The sequence below is a fragment of the Neofelis nebulosa genome, chromosome 18, assembly GCF_028018385.1.
Source record: "Neofelis nebulosa isolate mNeoNeb1 chromosome 18, mNeoNeb1.pri, whole genome shotgun sequence".
NCBI lineage: Eukaryota > Metazoa > Chordata > Mammalia > Carnivora > Felidae > Neofelis > Neofelis nebulosa.
Genome location: NC_080799.1, coordinates 21,352,960 through 21,366,386, shown reverse-complemented (window position 1 = coordinate 21,366,386; position 13,427 = coordinate 21,352,960). Strand labels below are relative to the sequence as shown.

General features: G+C 53.6%; 1 protein-coding gene across 1 annotated transcript in view; it reads left to right on the top strand.

Annotated features, from left to right (window-relative positions):
• LOC131501612 (caskin-1-like) overlaps nt 1-3,154 on the top strand; it is a 539,735-nt gene extending 536,581 nt beyond the window's left edge. Inside the window, exon 4 of the mRNA XM_058711911.1 lies at nt 3,089-3,154. The gene's annotated coding sequence lies outside the window, so the exon portion shown is untranslated. The remainder of the gene's footprint in view (nt 1-3,088) is intronic.
• The last annotated feature ends 10,273 nt before the right edge of the window (nt 3,155-13,427 follow it).

Sequence of the window (13,427 nt, the reverse complement as noted above, 5' to 3'; positions counted from 1 at the left end):
TTCTGAATGGTGTCTTGCGAGGAAATATTCTCTTCCGAACAATGAGGACCTCGTGAGTCACCCCACCGTGAGGTTCTGTGGGATGGACATGTGGGAGAATTCGTAATGGGTAGAAGAAGTGAGTTCTCATGATGCAGTTTGTGGACAATGGGTGCATGAGTCTGTTTCGGAAGATGGTTTGTGTATCACAGGCGCGAGGACGATGCAGTGGTCTCTTGAGTGGGGTATCCCAAAGAAGAGAATTACGATGGTTGATTCATGCGTTCAAGAGACCCTTATCGAGCCCAAATTATGTGCCGTTGTGGAAAGTAGAAAAGAATCCAAGTGAATACAAACGCAGCTTCTGCCCTGAAGGGGCTCCACAGACTTGTGGAAGAGGTAGGCAAGCAAAAATGATTATACACCGTGAGGTAAGTCCTCCTTACAGAGGGATGGCGAACACACTAAGGGAAACTCTACTCTTACTGGAAGGAGAGAGGTAACACAACACAACAAAACAAAAAAAAGAAACGGGAGAAAATTTGACCAGAGCCTTTCCCCTCCATCTTTCAACACTCTTTCAAACTTCTGCTGTATTGAGTAGGTCCCCTTTTTTTTTTTTTTTTTTTTTTTTTTAATATTTATTTTTGAGAGAAAGGGTAGACAGAACATGAGCGGGGGAGAGGCAGAGAGAGAGGGAAACACAGAATCCGAAGCAGGCTCCAGGCTCCGATATGTCAGCACAGAGCCTGACGCGGGCCTCAAACCCACGAACCGAGAGATCCTGACCTGAGCCGAAGTCAGACACCTAACCCAGTGAGCCACCCAGGTGCCCCGTAGGTCTCTTTTGATTGTCAGTAAACCCACCTCGAGGGGCGCCTGGGTGGCTCAGTTGGCTGAATATCCTGCTCTTGATTTCAGCTCAGGTCATGATCTCACAGTTCCTGGGATGAAGCCCCGCCCACGTCAAGCTCTGTGCCAGTGGTGCGGAGCCTGCTTGGGATTTTCTGTCTCTGCCCCTTCCCCGCTCTCTGTCTCGACGACGAAAAAAGAAAAAAACACACAAAACCAAACCGACTGGAATTGTTATGAGCCAAGCTGCGAATTTGATTGGCTCCTATGTGAGGAAAAGAGTCCAAAAGCAATATAGTTGCAGCCAGGGCTGGATGCAGGGGTTCCACTCTTTAGGTAAGCTGTGTCACAAGGAGGAATCGCCCCCCACCCCACCCCTCCACCCCCCGGCTTCCAACATCTTCAGTTCAAGTCCCAGAGGGACAAAGAATACCTTTCACTGTGGCCAGAGCCCCAGGATTGACTGTGAAGGTATCTGATGGGGTCAGTGGCCTTTCCCTGGGCATGGAAATGGAGTCAGCCCCACCCCAGCCACAGGGGCCTAGAATGGGAGAGTGCCGAGACCCCTCCCCCCCCCCCCCCCCCCCCCCCCCCGCAAGGTAACCCAGCAGGAGGCAGGAAGTGTGGTCTTTTCTAGTCCTGCTAAAAGGAAAGAAAGAGCTTCTTGGAAATCCTGGAAGCAGAGAATCCAGTAGCTGCGGATGGCCGTTGGCGTGGAGGGTGTGGAGGAAGGGGTGCACCGAGGTGAGGAACCTGAGCGTTTGGTCGTGAGGTCGATGAGTCCGGGAGGACAGGAATCTGGGGGCCTCATAGCAGAGTCGAGTACGCGGGTGAGGCTCTGGAAGGGAGTGTCTCTTTGGATGTGGGATTCTGCCGAGATCGAAGCTCTCCCTGGAGGCCTGAATGTTCTCCTAGATAGTAGCCTTTAGGTAAGTCAGGGTTGCACACTCCAAGCCTCAGGGGGCCGGGCTAATAAGAATGAATAAAGAAAATAAGAGCGACCTAGACCAGGTGAGGGCCGTGGGGGACCCGACGGTGCCTGTCTCACCAAAGGGCCGCGTGAGAATCTGGGCCCGCCGTCGGGCCCGACCTTTGGAGTTGTTGAGAAAGGCCCAACTCCTTCTGGATTTTCATGAAGATTAGGTGGCATTTAATGCCAATTGAAAACAACCACCAGGACCCTGAGCGGGACTAAACAAAATACATCTGTGGCCACAGTTGGTCTGTGGGTCCCCAGCGGGCAGTTGCTTGTGTAAAAGGTTGGGGAGGTGGAGATTCCTGTGGTGACTTTTTTCTCCTTTTCCTCCTGCACCCCACCCTCCGATGACTACCTTCCGAGTTCTTGGGTTTGTCGACGAGCTCGTCCTTTCCTTTACAGAAACGTTTCAGAGATCCGAGAGTAGCAATCATCACTACTTGTCTCCTGGTTTGGTTTACCAAGCGCTGTACCGAACCACCTGGCCTGGTCTCACCTGCTGGCGCTTGTTATCATTTCTGGTTTAGAGAGAAGAAAAATGACCTGCCGTTGTCTGCCCGGCCAGCGAGTGGCCGAGGCAGGACTTGGGGCCAGGGTGTGACTCCGGACCCCGTGTGTTTCCGACTGTAGACACTGGGCCGGCTGCCCGCCAGGGAAGGGTTCGTGTGGATGAAATGTCTTTGGTGCTTGCTGACTTGCTGGGCTAGATGCTTTTGAGTCAAGTCTCTCACGGCCTTCTCCACAGCAACTCCCAGAGGTGATGTGCTTTATTCCTGGTTTCATGATGAGGAAGCGAGGCCTCAGAGAGGTCATCGGGCTAGTTAAGAAGAGCGCTGCCGTTCATCAGAAACCGGGGTTCTGCTTCCAAAGCAGATAGGAGTCCTTCCTTCACGCAGGCAACTCTTTGTTTCAGAGACCCCGTGTTAGAATGCTGTGTGACGACGCTTCCACAAAATCCTGGAAGCTAGGGGTTGGATGTTGCTCTCGTCCGGGGGCTCCTGCCAGGGATGGCCCCCGGGGGGACATTTGGCAATGGCCGGAGACAAACGTTTTTGTGTTTTGTCGTGACTTGGCTCGGGCGTGGGGTGCTCCTGGCATCTGGCGACACAGGCCGGGGATGCTGCTGACCAGCCTACACCGCCCAGGACAGCCTCGCCGCACAGAATTCTCTGGTCCCAAATGTCAAGAGTGGTGAGGTTGGTTGGGAAAGCCTGGTGGAGTCCTTTGAGATTCTGGACACGTGAATCGTGACAACCAAAGGTCCGTGACGTTTGCCTGCAGGGTGAAGGTGCGTTCCATTTGGTCTCTTTCTTACGTGTGGAAGCATTTCTGACCATCGTTGGCCCGTACTGAACACTCGGGGGTTTTCACGTGGAAACCTGGGCTTCCTGCTGCTTCTCCAATGTTGCAAGACCTAGCGAAGCCTGGCATCGCGCCCTCGCGCAAGGACACGTCGTCGTAGCTGTAGCTGCAGCCGCGTAGGTGCTGTCCCGTCCGGGTGGGGCATCGACCGTCCAGTGTGCCCGGGTTCCTACCTGGCTTGTCCTGCTGTGGTACGTTCCTTGCGGACCCCTCCCTGCTCACGGATCTCTCAAGGACCTTCTCCAGGAGCAGCGGAGTCTCTGCCTCGCGAGGTAGCCCGTTGCGTTAGGGGCAACGCGAGTCAAAGGCATCTCTGCCCGTGAGTCCCAGGGGAGTCCTCCGGTGCCACGACGCCTGCGTCTCTCTTCCGCGAGACGGCCCTTTCTGTATTCGGCGTCGCAAACCGCACACCGTGTCCTCGCTCTCTCAGCGGTAACATTCTCCACCCCTCACCTATTCTACACCCTGACTTCCTCCGCCTTTTCCAGGGGAGGTGGCTGTGCTTGGTTCGCTTCGGTCTGGGTGGATCCCGTCCAGCCTCTGCATAGAGCAGAGGAGGAAAGGAATGTGTTCTCCCCGCGACTTCTGAATCCGAGCTTCCGTGGCCTGGTCATCCACTTTACCTCCTGTGAAATCAAACAGGGTTGTTTATAGGTGCGTGAAGAAAGCCCACGGTTCACTGAACCAGAATGAACCCTAAACAGATGTGGTCACGTGTGGCCTTATGGCGTTGGTTTTACACGTGAAGGCAGCATGGTATTCTAAGAGGAAATGATGTCTGTGGTCGTGGTTCCCAGTGTGTCCACGGCAGCCCCCTGCCCCTGAGATTGGACACGGGTGTATGGGATAGGGTCCCAGAGTCAGTACGCACACCACGCAGTCTTGTCGGACTGGCGATGTCTGGCCTTTATCATTCTGTTTCTGTGTCTCAAGTGTAGGCAGATGCCCTCGTAATCAATCCAAGTATAGATCCACGTACAAATATCATTACGCTCCTACCTGCCGTGTGTGTCTATTTGCTTCAACGTGGATGTGAAAAGTACAGCAGGCCCACGGTCCTTTTTCCAAAACCCTAGGGGCCAGATGCGTTTTGGAATTCAGACGTTTTCAGGTTTTATTTCATTTTTTTTTTAATTTCTTTTTTTTTTCTTTTTCTTTTTTTTTTACGTTTATTGGTTTTTGAGACAGAGAGAGACTGAGCATGAACGGGGGAGGGTCAGAGAGAGGGAGACACACAACCCGAAACAGGCTCCAGGCTCTGAGCCGTCAGCACAGGGCCCGTCGCCGGGCTCGAACTCAAGGACCGCGAGCGAGATCGTGACCCGAGCCGAAGTGGGACGCTCAACCGACCGAGCCAGCCAGGTGCCCCATAAGTAGCCACTGTTTTCAGTTATATTTCTATCCGTAGAAACCCTGCTACCCTTAAAACACCTGGGATCCCAACAAATTTAAAGACGGTAAATATTTTGCTCTTTCTTCTAGATTTGGCTGATAGGTTCTGTTCAGCGCCGGTTTCAATGTCCTCTCAGCCACCTTTCCCTTGACCTTGAAGGGGACATGTTTTACCTTGTTATGCACAGGGCACCCAAACCCTTCTGCTATCACATGTCATCTTTGCAGGCAGGCAGGGTCTTCACTTACCGGGAGCACAGGTATGACCTCGCATGTCTGACATCCTACCGTGAGGACATTTGTCGGACACGTTTGTTGAGGACATACGAGTCTCAAATCTTTGCGTATGTTGGGGGTTCTGGAGGCAACATATTCCTTGTTGATAAATTTTACGTCAGCCCATTTATGCTGTGACTTGTAAATCAGACCACATGGAGTGGGCCTCCACCCAAACAAAGCGGTTGGGGAATACTCTCCTCCCATGTAGACAAATATATGTATATGTCTTCCTTTGGCCACAGCCTCCAAACCCACCAGTGTCTACCCTGGTCAGAAGTAACCACTGTTTTGGGGTGCCTTGGTGGCTCGGTCAAGTGTAAGCGTCTGACTTTGGCTCAGGTTGTGGTCTCGTGCCTTGCGAACTTGTGGCTCGTGACCTCTCAGCTCTTGAGTTCAAGCCCCCCCTCTGTCAGCGCAGAACCTGCTTCAGGTCCTCTTTCTCCCTCTCTCTCATTCACTCTCTCTCTCTCTCTGCCCCTCCCCCATTTTCACTCTCAAACAAGAAAAATAAACATCAAAAAATTGTTGCAAACAAGAGAAGTAGCCAGTTTTTTTTTAATTAAAAAAAAATTTTTTTTAACGTGTATTCATTTTTGCGAGACAGAGACAGAGCATGGGCGGGGAAGGGGCAGAGAGAGAGAGGGAGACACAGGATCTGAAGCAGGCTCCAGGCTTCCAGCTGTCTGCACGGAACCGGACGCGGGGCTCAAACTCACAAACTGCCAGATCATGACCTGAGCCGAAGTTGGACGCTCAACCGACGGAGCCACCCAGGCGCCCCTAAATGTTTTTTTATGTTTATTCATTTTTGAAAGACAGAGAGCACAAGCAGGGGTGGGGCGGAGAGAGAGGGGGACACAGAATCCGAAGCAGGCTCCAAGCTCCGAGCCGGCAGCACAGAGCCCAGCGCGCAGCTACAAGTCAGGAACCGCGAGATCACGAACCGCCGCCCCCTCCCACCGGTGCGCGGCCTAGCCGGGGCCGGGAGTCGGGATCCGCGGTGGCGCCGGGACGCGGGGCTCCGCGAGCTCGGCGGAGCGGGCGTGGAGGGGGGCGGAGGGGTCTCGGGCGGCGGGGAGCCAGGCCGCGCGCCGCGCCCGAGCCAGGCGCTCCTCTACCAGCCCGGCCCCGCGCGGCCCCCCCCCCCCACCCCCCGGCGGGCTGAGCCGCTGGAAGGGACGCGCGGTGAGGGCGGGGCTCCGGCCCGGGAGCAGACGCCGCCGCCGCCGCCGCAGACACCGCCGCCTCAGACGCCGCTCAGCCGCCGAAGCAGCCGCCGCGGCCGCACCCGCCGCCGAAACAGCCGCCGCAGCCGCCGCAGTACGACCCGCAGCCGGCGCGGCCGCCGCCGCCGCTCAGCCGCCGCAGCCGCCGCAGTAGCAGCCGCAGCCGGCGCAGTAGCAGCCGCAGCAGGCGCGGCCGCCGCCGCCGGCGCCTCTCAGCCGCCGCAGCCGCCGCAGTAGCAGCCGCAGCCGGCGCAGCAGCCGCAGCCGCCGCAGTAGCAGCCGCAGCCGGCGTGGCCGCCGCCGCCGCTGCCGCTCAGTCGCCGCAGCCGCCGCAGTAGCAGCCGCAGCCGGCGCAGTAGCAGCCGCAGCAGGCGCGGCCGCCGCCGCCGCCGCCGCTCAGCCGCCGCAGCCGCCGCAGTAGCAGCCGCAGCCGGCGCAGCCGCCGCAGCAGCCGCAGTAGCAGCCGCAGCCGGCGTGGCCGCCGCCGCCGCTGCCGCTCAGCCGCCGCAGTAGCAGCCGCAGCCGGCGCAGTAGCAGCCGCAGCAGGCGCGGCCGCCGCCGCCGCCGCCTCTCAGCCGCCGCAGCCGCCGCAGTAGCAGCCGCAGCCGGCGCAGCAGCCGCAGCAGCCGCAGCCGCCGCAGTAGCAGCCGCAACAGGCGCGGCCGCCGCCGCTCAGCCGCCGCAGCCGCCGCAGTAGCAGCCGCAGCCGGCGCAGCCGCCGCAGCCGCCGCAGTGGCAGCCGCAGCCGGCGTGGCCGCCGCCGCCGCTGCCGCTCAGCCGCCGCAGTAGCAGCCGCCGCAGTAGCAGCCGCAGCCGCTCAGCCGCCGCAGCCGCCGCAGTAGCAGCCGCAGCCGGCACAGCCGCCGCCGCAGCAGCAGCCGCAGGCGTAGCAGCAAGCCGCGGCCGCCGCCGCTGCCGCCGCTGCCGCCTCGGCCCGGAAGCGAAGTAGCCGCGCAAGGCCCGAGCCCCGCGGGCCGCCGCTGCCGCTGCCCTTGAACCGCGTGAAGCAGCTCGCCAAGCAGACCGTGGGCAGGTGAGTGAGCCGTGCCGGGCCTGCCGGGAGCGCGCGGGCCGGGGAACGGGGGTCGGGGTCGTGGCTGGGGCCGAGGCGGGCCCGCTGCCCCGCGGGGCCCCGCGCTCAGTCCCGGCCGCCCGCCGGGTCCGCTGCGGGCCAGGGACGAGGGCTGCGCCACGCAGCGGCCTGTCGCCCAGCTCAGGGCCGCCGCCTGAGCCCCCGGGAACGGTGGGGCGGGCCGGCCTCCCGGGACGCCCCACGCGCGGGTCCCCGCCGCCCATTGTCCCGGCCCCGCTGAGCATCGTCCTCTGGGGTCTGGACCCAAGCTTTCCCCGGGCCTCCCCCCGTCTCCCGGGGCTTTGCCTTGGGCGAAAACTCGGCTAACCGGTGTGCCCGAGGCCGGGCGGGCGCGGTGCTCTGGGGGGCGTCATTCTCAGCCTTTCTGGGTCGCCCGGCCGCTGCCCACCGACCGTCCACCTCCAAGTGCCTGAGGGCAGTCAATAAGTAAGGGGCGATCAGAGCCCATCGGAGCCGCTTAGTGAGACTCAGGACTCCCTTGGAGGCACTTTGGAGGGTGTGCCGTCTCCCAACCGTGGCCCCTGTGGTTGCTCAAGTTCTTGACCTGTAGACATTTGGAACCGGGAGGAAAGAATTGTGGAAAGGCCTTGGGCAAATGGAAAAACAAAAAGAGGAGGGGCTCTCAAAACAGCTTTTCTCACTTTGGATTGGGGAGCAAATCCTTCTCCAGGTTTCTCTGGTATCGCTTTAATGCTTGACAGGAAACGATCGATTATGAAATGACAGAAGAGACCGGACTTTGTAGTGGTTTTGAGAGCCTCTGGAGGTTGATCATCGTGTGCTGTGTTCTCTGGGGTAAATCTTTCAAGGTCTTTCAGGGCAGTGAGCTGTCCTGTCCCCGCTGACTGTTTATTCTGAGAAGGGGTATGAAAGTGTGACTTTTACATCGCTTTTTCTTCGTCTTTGTTTTCAACAGTTGAGTAAAAGGGGGCGTTTGGTTTGGCCACAGCACGTGGGGACGCTTCTTTTCTGTGTGTGTCTGAAAATACTTTTACTTCCCCTGGAGCTTTCTGTATTTGCCTTTTACACTTTCGTTCCCCCCCCCACCCGCCAAGGTTTTGCTTAGTTTTGTTCAATTTCGTTGCTACCCCCACCCTATTATCTCCGTGTGCACTTATCCTGTTTCCAGAGTGGATCCCTGTCCCTAGAGCCTAGCAGTGCCTACGTTTCTGTCATTTGTAGGAAAATGATAGAAATAATGAGTGCCAAGAGGAAGGCAGACGGAATAGTCGTGTGGCCCAAAGCTTCAACCAGGCATCTGTGAATGAGTTACAAGATAACTCCTTAGGAGTTTTCTCCGCCCCCCCACCCCCACCCCCTTAGCATTCTCAGTAACATGCATTGTGAAATCAGTATTTAGTGACGCTGAAGAGACATGTGTCACATTGTCGTTCTGGTCAGTTTGTACATCTCATGAGGAAAGGGGTGTTTGCTCTGTTTGCACAAAGTTCTGAGACTTTTCAAGCTATCAAGCCACTCAGGGTCTCTTTGGCTCCGGCTTCCTCTGTGGCAGGTTCTTCCTTCACGCTGCCGAATTACAGCCATGTGTGCCTCCTTTCGGTTGCCAGAGGCCGCCGAACCTTCTTCCCTGTTAGTCTCTACCTGGAAGTCTCCAAAGCTCCATTCACCTCACCTGCCCTAGACCTGCCTCCTACTCATTCTTTCGGTGTCCAGGCAAAGGTCACTGCCTCTAAAAGACCTTCTGTGATGCTCCAACGTGGATTGGGAGTCCCTGTCCTGGCCACTTACGTACGTCCGCATAGCACCTGTTTTTCTATAATGCAAGGCCTGTTTACTTGTTGGTATTCTCCATTAGACTGAACGCCTTGAGAGTCCTTGCCGTCTTTCTGTTTCATTGGCCAGCTCTGCTGTGGCTCCTGTCATAGGGTCGATTCTCCAGAAACATTTGTCAGTCTAGCACACATCTAGATCGTACCAGATCGCTCCGGTGGTGTGAGGCCAAGAATGGGAAAATGAAAGCTGGATAGAGTAAATGGTGATTCGTGCTAGCAGTGTAATTCTGGCCCTGACCTTTGACTCTGTTTGAAAATCTTTATTGCCAGAAGCCAGTGGAGGCAGCAGCTGTTACAGAGCTGTTAGGGGTGTGGCCATTTCTGTTCCCAAAGCCAAAACTGTTTCCTGGGGAAGCTTTGGCTTTACTCCTGTTGATTCCCTGGATAAGTTTGTATTTTTTCTATGTGAAGAATTACGAAGGAGTCGGGAGGAAAAATTGAGGCAAGAGAGAGCCTAGAATTGTAATTGTGTGTTATTGGCGTAGGCATCAGGATTGAGATTTGGGGGATATTTGGGTCAAGAGGAAAGCTAGAAAGCAGAGAAGTTACCTCCCCCCCGTCCCCCCGCCCCCCTCCGCAGCCAGGAGTGATATTCTGTGTGTGAGTAGCTCGTCCGTTGTGTCTATTACAGATGCATAGAGTTCTGAGTGGTGTCCTGCGAGGAAGTATTCTCTTCCCGACAATGAGGACCTCGTGAGTCACCCCACAGTGAGGTTCTGTGGGATGGACATGTGGGAGAATTCGTAATGGCTAGAAGAAGTGAGTTCTCATGATGCAGTTTGTGGACAATGGGTGCATGAGTCTGTTTCGGGGGATGGTTTGTGTATCACAGGCGCAAGGATGATGCAGTGGTCTCTTGAGTGGGGCACCCAAAGAAGAGAATTAGGATGCTTGATTCATCCGTTCAAGAGACCCTTCTTGAGCCCAAATTATGTGCCATTGTGGAAAGTAGAAAAGAATCCAAGTGAATACAAACGCGGCTTCTGCCCTGAAGGGGCTCCACAGACTTGTGGAAGAGATAGGCAAGCAAAAATGCTTATACACCATGAGGTAAGTCCTTATAGAAGGATGGCTGACACACTAAGGGAAACTCTACTCTTACTGGAAGGAGAGAGGTAACACAACACAACAAAACAAACAAACAAAAAAAAAAAACAGGAGAAAATATGACCAGAGCCTTTCCCCTCTATCTTTCAACACTTCTTTCAACCTTCTGTTGTATTGAGTCGGTCCCTTTTTTTTTTTTATCAAAAAAATTTTTTTTCTACATATTTATTTTTGAGAGAAAGGGTAGACAGAACATGAACGGGGTAGAGGCAGAGAGAGAGGGAAACATAGAATCCGAAGCAGGCTCCTGGCTCCGAGCTGTCAGCACAGAGCCTGACGCGGGCCTCAAACCCACGAACCGAGAGATCGTGACCGGAGCCGAAGTCTGACACTTGACCCAGTGAGCCACCCAGGTGCCCTGTAGGTAGGTCTCTTTTGATTGTCAGTGAACCCAACTCGAGGGGCGCCTGGGTGGCTCACTTGGCTGAGTATCCGTCTCTTGATTTCAGCTCAGGTCATGATCTCACAGTTCCTGGGATCAAGCTCTGTGCCAGTGGTGTGGAGCCTGCTTGGGATCTTCTCTGTCTCTGCCCCTTCCCCGCTCTCTGTCTCAATGATGAAAAACAAAAAAACACACAAAACCAAACCGACTGGAATTGTTATGAGCCAAGCTGCGAATTTGATTGGCTCCTATGTGAGGAAAAGAGTCCAAAAGCAATATAGTTGCAGCCAGGGCTGGATGCAGGGGTTCCACTCTTTAGGTAAGCTGTGTCACAAGGAGGAATCGCCCCCCACCCCACCCCTCCACCCCCCGGCTTCCAACGTCTTCAGTTCAAGTCCCAGAGGGACAAAGAATACCTTTCACTGTGGCCAGAGCCCCAGGATTGACTGTGAAGGTATCTGATGGGGTCAGTGGCCTTTGCCTGGACATGGAAATGGAGTCAGCCCCACCCAAGACACAGGGGCCTAGAATGGGAGAGTGCCGAGCCCCCTCCCCCGCAAGATAACTGGGGTGTTCTTTCCAGCAGGAGGCAGGAAGTGTGGTCTTTTCTAGTCCTGCTAAAAGGAAAGAAAGAGCTTTTTGGAAATCCGTGACACAGAGAACCCAGTAGCTGCGGATGGCCGTTGGCGTGGAGGGTGTGGAGGAAGGGGTGCACCGAGGTGAGGAACCTGAGCGTTTGGTCGTGAGGTGGATGAGTCCGCGAGGACAGGAATCTGGGGGCCTCATAGCAGACTTGACTACGTGGGTGTGGCTCTGGGAGGGAGTGTCTCTTTGGGTGTGGGTTTCTGCCAAGATGGAAGCTCTCCCTGGAGGCCTGAATGTTCTCCTGGATAGTAGCCTTTAGGTAGGTCAGGGTTGCAAACTCCAAGCCTCAGGGGGCCAGGCTATAGACCAGCTTAGGTCATGATCTCATGGTTCTTGAGTTCGAGCCCTGCGTTGGGCTCTGCACAGACAATGCTAAGCCTGCTTGGGATTCTCTCTCTCTGCATTCCCCCCACTCACGCACTCTCACTCTCAAAATAAATTAATAAACCTAACCCCCCACCAAAAAAAAATTGCATTTACAACGGCATCAAAAAATAAAATGCTAATTACATTTAACTAAAATAGAGATTCAAAACTTGTACGCTAAAAGTATAAAACATTATTGAAAGAAATTAAACAAGATTTAAATAAACAGACTCGTGGATTGGGAGACAATGTTGTTAAGATGGCAGCACTTCTCCAGCTGATCTACAGATTCAGTGAAATCTTTATCAAAACCACAGCTGGCTTCTTTGCAAAACTGACAAGCTGATGCTAAAATTCATATGGGAATTTATGGAACCCAAAATAGCCAAAGCAGATCTTTAAAGAGAAGGACAAAGTTGGAGAACTCACCCTTCCTGACTTAAAAACTTATTAGAAAGCTACAGTAATCGAGATAGTGTGGTATTAGTGTAAGGAAAGCCATATTGATTAATGGATAGAATTGAAAATCTAGAAATGTACCATCGTATTTATAGGCAATTGATTTTCAACAAAGGCATCGAGACAACCCAATGGGAGAAAGAACAGTCTTCTCAACAGTGTGGGGACAGCTGGATATTGCATGCAAAAGAATGAAGTTGAACTTCTACCTCACACCCTATGTGAAAATTAACTCAAAATGGATCAAAGACCTAAATGTTAAGTGCTAAAACTATTAAATTCTTAGAAGAAAACATAGATGTCCATCTTTGTGGCCTTGACACCAAAAACACAGCAGAAGGAAAAAAGCAGGTAATTGACATTATCACAATTTAAAAATGTTGTGCTTTGGGGTGCCTGGCTGGCTCAGTCAGTTAAGCGTTTCTTGATTTCGGTTCAGGTCATGATCCCACAGTTCGTGAGATCAAGCCCCACGTCAGGCTCTATGCTGACGGCATGGAGCCTGCTTGGGATTCTCTCCCTCTGTCTCTGCTCCTGCCCCCACTCATGCACTCTCTCTCTCTCTCTCTCTCTCTCTCTCAAAATAAGTAAACATTAAACAATGTTTGTGCTTTAAAGGACATAGTTGAAAAGTGAAAAGACAACCCATAGAACGGGAGATAATTTTTGGAAATCATATTTCTGACAAGAAACTTGTCCTAATATAGATACAGAACTCTTACAACTCAAAAACGCAAAAACAAATAACTCAATTTAAGAATGGGCAAAAGGGATGCCTGGGTGGCTCAGTCAGTTAAACGTCCAACTTTGGCTCAGGTCGTGATTTCAGTTTGTGGGCTCAAACCCCACATCTGTCTCTGTGCTAACAGCTCAAAGCCTGGACCCTCCTTTAGCTTCTGTGTCTCTCTCTATCTCTGCCCCTCCCTCCCTCTCTCTCTCTCTCCTCTCTCTCTCTCTCTCTCTCTGACTCTCTCAAAAATAAATAAAAGATTTTTTTAAAAATTTAAAAAGTGGGCAAACAACTCAGTCTAAGAAGATACACCCATGGCCGATAAACATGTGAAAAGATGTCAACATTGTTAGTCATCAGGGAAATGCAAATCCAACCCTCAACAGGATACCACTTTACGCTTACTAGAATGGCTAAAATAAAAAAGACAGATGATAACAAGCATTGGAGAGGATAGGAGAAATAGGAATGTGATACGCTGTTGGTAGAAATGTAAAAGGGTGCAGCCACTTTGGAAAACAGCCTGGAAGTTCCTCAAAAAGTTAAACATCCAGTAATTTCACTCACAAGTATGTACCCCCAAAGAATCAAAAACACGTGCTCAAACAAAAACTTGTACGTGAATATTTGTAGCAGCATTATTCATCATATAAAAAAGGGAAAAAATGCAACGTCCGGTGAATGGATGAAGAGATGTGGTATACTCACATAATGGAATAACTGGGAGTAAAAGAAATGGAGTACCGACGTGTGCTACAACATGGAGGAACTGTGAGAACACGCTGA